Below are 10,246 nucleotides of genomic sequence, written 5' to 3'. Positions count from 1 at the left end.
AGCGAGACGAATACCTTGCTTTTGCTTCTGCTTCATCTCTAGCCACTTCTTAAACTTAAAACAGTCAGATTGTTTGTGCCCCAACACATCACAAAACTTGCAATTGCCATTAAATCTCTTTTTAACTCTAGATGGTTCACTATCTTCATGAACTACAGAAGGTCCTGATTTATCATTTCACTTTTTCTTGAATTGAGACTTGTTATTCTTAAAATATTTCTTCTTTTTGTCATTACTCTTATGAGAAACCAACTGAACAAACTTGAGCCTTACCCTTCCTCATATTTTGCTCCTCTTGATTAAGAATGGCTACAAGTTCATCAATAGTCCATTCCTCCTTTTGTGCATTATAAGAAGTTTTTAGAATATCAAATTCAGAAGGAAGAGAGTCCAATATTTGCCAGACCAAAAAATCACTTCCCATTTCCACTTTCATGGATTTCAACTTGTTGTACCAATTGGTGAGCTTCATAGCATGCTCACGAACACCCGACACACCATCATATCTAGTCTTTGTCAGTAATGAAAGATATGAAGCATTTTCCGTCTTATCAAATTTCTTGAATTTCTTGCTCACAGACTCAAGAAACTCCTTAGAACTGTTCGTCTCAGGAACATTATCTTTGATGGTCTTATCCATAATGAACTTCATGGTCATCAGACAGACTTTATTAGAATGAGTCCATTTTTCATGTTTTGTTATAACAACAGCGGAAGATTTAGTTGTTGGAACATCAGATTCATTCTCAGTAAGGGCAGCATCAACATTAGAAATGACAAAGAATAATTTAACAGAGTCAACTCAGTCCTCATAATTGGTTCCATTCAGCTTTGGTAAAGAGTTCATACTCATAGGCAAAGCTGAAATTTAAACATTAATGGGAGATTATTGTCGAGCATATCCAACAAAAGAAATAGAGCTTATGACCACAATAAAGTTATCTCATGCAAATGCAATCCCGCCGAAGGATCCCGAATTACTGAAAATTTTAAAATATAATTACCAATCATTAGAACTATATCAATAAAAACAAACCGATAGGGTAAGTGCATTATTAAAATAATTCCTAATGTCACATTAATAATAATTTTTCAATAATAATATTTTATCATAATCCGTCTCGCGAAGGCGAGCTCACAACTATGAAAAAATATCAACAAATACAAAATGGTCTTAAATTTAAAAGACCTCTTTTAAATTTAAGATAATTTAAAATAACCGATATTTATGAATTCATATTGCTTCACCTTATAAAGCAAGCGGTCTCGAGGGAGGCGATAGAGGAAGCAGGAGTGCGAGGCACTATCGAGGTATATACATATATACATCATTTTTCTATTGACTTAATTAATTCTCCTGCTTAATTATATTAATCCCTAAATTCTGTGGACTATTGCAGTTAAAATTGAGGAAGATGGTTCTTCCATCAAGCGCCGTGCTAAATGCGCACGATATAATTTATTTCTGAAGATTTATAATTATGTTATAATTATAAATACGATGTTGACGAAAGCCATGATATTAAATATTTATTCGATCGTGAATTATTGTTTAATAAACGTTTAAATATTTAATCTGCTGTCAGGAAAATATCAAAAGGGGAATCATATTATTTATACGAATAGAATATATAAGAAATTGAATAGATACAAGTGATGTGAAGGCAATCATATATGTTCCCCATGAAGGTCACGGAGGAACTTGTCCAATGGCCGGAGATGCATCAAATCGCAATGCAACGGTTTTCTCCAAATCGTAAAATAAATTTAGAGAAAAAGATTGATTGAAGAAGAAAAACTCATTGTCATATTAGAATTGATAAAACCTCGCTATGATACCAATTGATAATCTACAATATCTAATTCATGATATGACAAATGAGGAAAAACACGACAGACATAATTAGATGTTAAAAAAATATCTGGAGCAGAAGATGTCGATGAGTTCATCTTTGTTTCTGTGAGAGAAACCTAAATAATAGAAAGAAAAATAGAGAAAAACTGCTCCTATCACCGGAGTAGACAAAAATTACGTGTCTCGTCTCAATGGGGCGACAATCCACATTTAAAAGGGTTAGGAGTAGGGGCCTCTGCAGAAATTAGGAAATAATGGACCAAGCCTACCCATTATAACTAAGCCCAATAGCATCCTATTAATTATGCTAGTCGACATAAATTATACAACAATTCTCACTTCTTATAATCATCTTCTTCTTCCATCTTGTTTTCCTTTTGATCTTATTCATATCCTTCTTTCCTGCATTTGCTAGACAGTCTTTATAAATAATATCATTGATTTCGAATTGATTGCTTAACCAATTATTATTGTAAAAAAAGTATAATAATAAAACTAACAATGATGCGATAATGACAATAGAATAATACTTAAAATCTTTAAAGATCCGATGTCCATATTTCTATTGATTTTGACAAGCACACTAAGAACATAATCTCTATATTTTCCTTCAATGTCAATATCAATATCTTTGTGGGCTTTGACAATTAAGAAGATATGCTATAAGATCTATGACACATGATTTGCACATGGTTTTCTCGATATAAACCCCCAATCAGTTGAGCATTCATTGATGAATCATGAGTGTAGGATGAACTCAGGTTATTTGGCAATGAGAGCGTGCTGGGTTTTTTTCTCTCAAAACTGGGATAAACGCGGTTGGATACAATGAAGAGGGTGGCTCTTTATTTGTTGTAACTCTTGGATTCAAACCTTGTGTCGTTTCAAATATACCAGTACTCCAATGCTTGCTGCTGCAAAAGTTCCCACCAAAATCCTAGCTCTGGTAGACTTCCATTCGTTTCTTTTTATCAATGCGAGACCTGATGTTGAACTTGTTGCTGCTCTTTTGGTCTCTAGGTTATCAATGTGCAGCCTCAAAACCTGAGTAATATAACAGAGAAACAAGTGTCCCATAGACCAGTAGAATTAAATTGTCAGATTTAAATTGGGTATCAACGATGGGTTAAGCCCATTAATTGAGCTCTAAAGACCAAATAACAGGAAGCCTGGATTTAGATTCTTAAGCATTTTAGAAAACTCAGAAATTCCACTAGAAAAATGCTCTTAGAATATCAATTTTCATTAAATTGTTGTTTCATAGTTAGTCATTCCTTATTTCATTTAAAGAAGTACATATTCTTACTCTACTCCGTTATCCAAAGAATACTTAATACACATGTTACAGAATTCACAAAATTCCTCTAGTGGTGCGTTTGGTACCATTTAAAGTCCTGCCTGAGCAATCAGGGCCAGCTCATTGAGCAATCCGGGCTAGCCCGATGGCATTTTGTTCTATTACTAGTGCTAAAATTTTAACTAGGGATCAATTACCTTCCATCCTATTGATTTGGCATGATTCATCGCTTCAACAAGGTCATCATCTGTGGCTAGAAGAACTTTATCACCTTCACTGTCTTCATACTGTAAAGTGTATACATGTGACCAAGGCTCAATCCTTATAAAAAATACATAATGAAGTACTAAGATCTCAACTTACCAAGAGTTTGATTTTGCATTTCTCTCCATCAACTGCTATTCTCTGACCTACAGCAGACACAAGTTCAAATAGAGTCTCTGTACCTATTGTGAATATGAAAGTAACATGATCACTATTAGATATTCATGAGTATAATAAACTCAATTCTCAAAAACGAACTTCAATCTCTATTATACTAACCACAACAAATTCTGTGTATATGACCCTTTTTGTCTGTAAACTTGAATGCAATTGAATTTCCAATGGGAGGAGGGGGAAACATCATCTCTGTCTCAGCACCCTCTGAGGTTATCGAGGAAGACAATCCACTGCCAAAAACAGCTGAATTTTGACAAAATCCTCTAGCTAGAAAATAATAATTGACAAAGAAACAAGAAGAGACCTTCGAGTGTCATATTCTTCATGTCCTGGCTCCACATGAGGGGAATAGTCCAATAACGTCTGCATCACAATGTTTGCCATGCCATTAAACACTCCAGCATTTTCTTCAACCTGTAAAAGTAGATGTTTGAAGAAAAATCTAAACATAGTCTCCTGTATATAAATGAAGACAAATATTCAAGTAACAGTTTCCAGCCTCAAGGACAGTAAGCATAAAACTGTTTTAAAAAATTGTAGTGCTGAAAGCAATCTCAGTCACCTTATGAAATTTAATCAATGTAGACAATTAATTTAATCAATGTAGACAATTATGTTTTATCACACATAAGAGATGTAAATCTTACCATCAAACCAGCAGCTCGGGTTAGGTGTACAACATCCAAACAAGCAAGAACACGACCCTCTGTAAGATAATACGCATAAGATAACCAATGTGAAGGAGCTCATCATTGTCAAAGTTGGAAATTACCTTGATCTATGACTGGAAGATGTGAAAAATTTTGATCACGCATTACATGCAATGCCTCAAGAACTGTCATTTCCAAGGTAGCACAAAAAGGGTTGACAGTCATTACCTTCACATTTTCAAAAAACAGCTCAAGTAAATGTATAGATATGTTAGGAGTTGGAAGATATTCATGGAAATTCAAATGTAGAAATAAATAAACATTCGAGACAACTTGTAAGCTCAAGTTACAAAATGGAATGAACACTGTGCTACAATTCAACTTTGCCAAAGTGGTGTCAGGTTCAATAGTATTCTTCTCCAAGCGAAAAATGGAAAAACATCCAGTGTACAAGGGCCAAGCTTATGATGTGTTTAACTTATTTATTAATACTAGTTAATATTGTTGTATTTTTATGTCAATACTACAAAATATGACTATGATGTCTGATATCTTTATATTTGACACACTTGGCAAGCTACCCAGCTGTATTTACAATGATGCAGATTTTCAAGAACAAGGATGATTAACTTTCCCTGGCATAGTTAAATTCCATGTGGAGGTTCCAATATTCCCCCATATATATCACAGGGCAAATTTTGACTTTGTCATATGCCCACATATACAACCACAATTTGCAAATCATTGGTACACATTTGATGTGTCAAGCAAGATTATTTCTGCCACTTTTAACTAAAATGACAGTCTTTGCTATAGTATTAAATTCAGAAGATGCCAACTACTTTTTAGCTGGTGAGGTTCATGGAAGTTGTTGTCAAGCTTTTAGTTTTGAAACTAGCATTCATCAAAAATTGGGGGTTGAGAACTTCTATAAAAAAAGTTCTAATTTCACAAGAAAAATAAAGATATGCTACTACTTTCTACTCAACTGTATACGATGTCTATAAAAAATAAAGAAAATTCAGAATTTCAATTGAAAGCGGAAACCTAAGTAAGAGTCTAAGATATTTAATCAGTTTAGACTATGTATATGATGTCTTAAGCTAATATATGATATATACACATGAGTAGACCTGCAAAGGGGCAAGGAAATTTTTTTGCTTCTAAATGATCATGCTATAATTATTTGGAGATATTTAACAGTTCACAGTTTGCAACTAGAAATTATTTGGATATGGAAGTGCTCAAAGCAGTTCTAAATGATCATGCTATAATTTACTTTTATATTTTGACTCTTATTAAAGGAATGGTATTCCTTTGACAAATAGTGCTAAATGAATTTAGGATACCTTTTTTACTAAAATCAATTCTGGAGAAAGGTGTTGAGCAACAACACGTTTGAGCACATCTTTTGAACTGCAATATTGCAATTGAGTAGCTATTGACAATCAATAATACAGTGGAAACTTAAAAGTACCAATACGTAAAAGTATATCAAAGGAATCATCAAATTCAAAAGGCAAATACGTCAGGATCCCTCTAGGCCTGTTTGCATTTGCAACAATGACTGATCTAACTTGAAATTCAAGCATCTTTTTTGCTGCAATATAGACAGAATCTGAAGGAGACACTTCCACGACTCTGAATGTAAAAGACATAGAAAATTAGAGAACATTTTTCAATATAAAAGTTGTTGTAAATGGGTAAATAACAATCATTCGAAAAAAGACAATCTTACTTTGTGTTCTCTGATATGATAGTTGACAGAAAAGGCTTAAACATCCTTTCTTGGAGAACTTCAGTGAAAGAAAAAGGAGCTGCAGCACAAACAAGTTCAATGTAAAAATATATTATAGGAAAGATTCACCATAATAGTCTATAAAAATAGTCTTTAAGGTGGTTGGAGTTCTACATTTTCACTTTCACCAATCAAACAATTGATTCTACTCATTTGAATAACATATAAAGATGATTATATGGCTTATCAATGCGTAATTACCAGAAAGGATGTTTAAAGGAAGATTCTTCTCTAAATAACATTAGTTAGTTTAATGATCATCGCACTACCCATCATGTAAAGAAGTTGGCAACAGAGAGAGAAAATTATGTTATAGAGATTAAAGTTCATAGTATCCTTTTTAATGTTATGAAAACCTTTTTAATTTCCACTGACATGTGTGATTTGTGTTTTACAATACATAGAGATTCAAATATACAATGATAAGTATATATGAATCAGAACTTTAAACAACTGATGATTTGACTCGATTCAATGTACTTTGAAATGAATATTATTTCATACAATTGTAAGGAAAAAAAAGAAAGTCCATTCGGAATCAAATCTAACACATTAAAGTAAACTTAACCTATTAAATTTAACTGAATGGATCAAAAATTAAATCCAAATCATAATAAAATGTTCACATGAACATCAATTTGACAATCTTGATATTGTGTGACTAAGAAGAATATGCACCCGAATAACACATATTTTAACAAATTTATCTACAATCATATTTTAACAAATTTATCTACAATCGTAAGTAATAAATAATCCAATCTCAAATTACCAACCTGAGAATTTGCCTTGTCTTTGGCTATCAAATATCAAATTCTTCAATAGCAGCTGCTATAGCATTGCCTTGTTCCACAGTCTTTTCCAGTCTTGATATGGCATCATACAGGCACTTATTAATATTCAACATTGCAGTAACTTCACCATTTTCTACCACTGGAAGGTGCCTAAATTTTCCTATAGAAACATGATAATAGAAAGAGATAAATATCATAAGCAAATAAGTCATGTGGTTTGAGAAAAAAAATGGTTGGATTCAGTAGGGTCCATTAACTTGCTATCAAGTAAATATGATTCTTAAGAACAAAAAAAATATTATATTTACACATATTTAGTATATAATACAGTATCTTTTGTACATTATAACATGTGTTCCAGAAAAGGGGACCATTAAGAAGAGTGATTTTTGTAAAACATTTGCTTGGTTTAACTCTTGTTTGTTGAACATGCAACATCTAAGTTGCCACTTTGATTACAAAAAAACTAACGTATGAGACTTATCAGCAACCTAAATTACAAAGTGCATTATAGAAAACCATGTCAGACTATCATGGAGAGGTATCAACCTAATCATACCAAAATAGATCAGATCCAATTAGATCTCAAAGAAATTAAATTTTGGTCCAGATAGCTGATTAAGTGTGAGGGAAATAATAATTTTTAACAAGAAGATAACATTTGACTATTACTATTATGCTTCCAATACCAATGTCTACAATGGTGATCCTCAAAAGTTCATTAAAATTGAAGTAACTACCATGACTGGGCAGATATTTTTTTAAAAAAATATTGTAATGACTTTATAATTCAACTAAACAAAACCCTCAATTAAATTCCACATCTAAAATCTTAGTGGTTTATCAAAATTGAATGACAACAAACTCGTGAGATCAAAGTAATAACATTACAGGTTGTGTTGCATCTTTTATAAAATAAATTACAAGATGGAGGAAACCACACTCGACGTTGAATACGAAGGATAAAAATCCAACCTTGAACCATCATTTGAAGTGCCTCAGAAGCTAGAGTATCAGCTATGACAAACACTGGGCTTCTTGTCATGACCTTCGTTATGATAGTCTGCTCCGGGCACAAACCCACGGCGACAATCTTTGTCACTACATCCTAGTCAGTGAAGCGCAGTAAGAAACCAGATCGAAATTTTGATATCACATAAATAATGCGAACGCGAAGTGATTGTAACGTGTCGAGAAAAATGCAAAACCATAGCAGTGACAATCCCAGAGAGAAACCCCTCGGCATCCGCCAGAAGAACGGCATCCACCTTGCGAGATGTCATCCTCCTGCAGGCCTCGGAAACCGTCGTCTCCTGGGAGACGATCAAAGCTTTCGACAACCTCAGCTTCTTCACCACCACCTCCCTCCTGTCACAACGCGGCTGTAATCAAAACTGCAGAATGAATGGCCATAAAGAAGTCCGATCCTTACGAGGATACGTTAGGATTAGTGGGATTGAAAGAGCTCCCGATGGGAGTGGCGGCGCCACTGCCATTCTCCACCGGAATCACTCGTCGGCCGGCAAGATGGTTCCTTCGCGGAGCCGGAGGCACGACGTCGGTGGCCATAGGGGAACCGGAGAGAAACCCTAGAAATTTGGGCGGAGTATATCGACGAAGAGGAAGAGCGAAGGTACGAGGAGCGGAGCATGAAGAACTAAGTACGAAGGCGGGGAGGGTTTTTTTTTTGGTGGGCCCCGTCTCCGGTTTAAATTAATGCTTATTATTGAATGAGATGTCAGATAATTAAATAAATAATTAATTAATTAATTCAATGTGGATATTAAAATGAGCGTTTTTGGGAAACGAATTCAAACAACATCTTCTCTAGATAATTATAAGAAAAAATTTTTATTGTTTTTTTAAATTATTAATCATGCTTATTTTTGTCCCTTTCAAAAATCAAAATTAATTTTAAAATAATAAACTTTGAAAAACAATTCGAGTGAATTTCATCTAATAAAACTAAATAAATAATGTGGGGTGTGATCTGAATCGTTGATTTTGAAATGGACGAATTAGATCTAATTGAATTAAAAGATATCTAGGTTAAAGTGGCCGAGTTGCCAACTAATCAGAGCTGAGTCGTCGACTGTCGAACTTCTAAGGGGACTTTCAGATTTCGAGTGAGACATTGCTAGATGAAGCTGAGTGTTCCAAGTGCCGTGAGGTTCGAGGGCCCGAGTGCTTCCAGAACCTGAGTGAAAAGTCAAGAGCTGAGAGCCAAGTGTTGCTCAAGCAGTGCGCCGAGTGCTCTCGAGTCGAGTCACCAAGTGCCGAGTTAGGATGTCAAGTGGTTGCATTACCTGACTACCGAGTCAGCTTAGTTGGGACGGGTTGTCTTTGAAAAGCACCGAGTCAGGAGAGAAAGATACTGAGATATGTGTTTGATGCAGTTTTCTTAAAATAAATTAGCCCCTCCAACTATGCTTTGAGGTCATATTAGAAGCCTATTTCTTAGGATACAACAAGAGAAGACTACACCTGCAATTAAGCACGGATTATTCATGGTGAACTGAGCATGTGCCCATACGCTATCACAAGAAGACTACAATGCATTTTGCTCGACTAAGAGGAAGAAATTTCGAGGATGAAAGTGGAACGATTCTGCATTTGCATCTGCTCTTTGTGTCATCTCTTTCTATCTCACAGCCTCCTTATGAAGGAGCTCTCACTTTCTGTAGTAGTAAATACCATTAAATGACCATCGACTATCAAAAGTCGACCGTTTCACTCGATTAAATAAAATCGTGTGGCAAAACATCGATTGATTCACTTGGGCAAAATTTTGAGCCAACCGATCCACAACATTCAATGCAAGATCCTACTCATACACGAGTCACCTTTCTTTAATAGAATCCAAATCCTAAATTTGCACCACTGCATATTAGCATATGAGAAAGACTCTCTCTTCACGGATATTCACAATCTTCATTAATTGTGAATCAATATAAACAAATCGTATAGTCTTAATTCTCTCAAGGTGGGATTAAAGATTTCTACTCGCAATGAAGTCTCCTTCAATGCATCTCCTTTTTTTTTTCCATTCACATTTTCAACCCATTACTAACTGCTGGCTTAACTTCGATCTTAACTTCTCCCATACTAAAGTTATCTAGTCAGCTTTCCTTTAAACAACCTCTCGGAGCAGAGCAAATTTAACCTTCACTCTCATAGGCAAATTTAACCTTGTCCGTTTCCTGCCTGTGCCGCAACGCCCGAATCCGGACGCCGACGACGCCCCCATTCATCAGCGCCCATACGATAACAAAAAAAAACAACACGCCCCTCCGCGTGTGTCCACAAAAGACTTCACGTTTTCTGACAAAAGCAAGAATTCGTGCAGCACGTCTCGTCCTCCAAATGACGACGCGTCGTCGTCTGCTTCTGCATACCTTCACTCCCAAGACA

General features: G+C 35.0%; 1 pseudogene; it reads right to left on the bottom strand.

The window, feature by feature from the left end:
- Positions 1-2,419: 2,419 nt before the first annotated feature.
- LOC141831746 (CBS domain-containing protein CBSCBSPB3-like) lies at positions 2,420-8,436 on the bottom strand (annotated as a pseudogene).
- Between the last annotated feature and the right edge of the window lie 1,810 nt (positions 8,437-10,246).

Source organism: Curcuma longa, chromosome 7, assembly GCF_044706935.1.
Source record: "Curcuma longa cultivar G26 ecotype Majalengka, Jawa Barat chromosome 7, ITB_CL_G26_1.1, whole genome shotgun sequence".
NCBI classification, from domain to species: domain Eukaryota; kingdom Viridiplantae; phylum Streptophyta; class Magnoliopsida; order Zingiberales; family Zingiberaceae; genus Curcuma; species Curcuma longa.
This window is presented reverse-complemented; position numbering and strand designations above follow the sequence as displayed.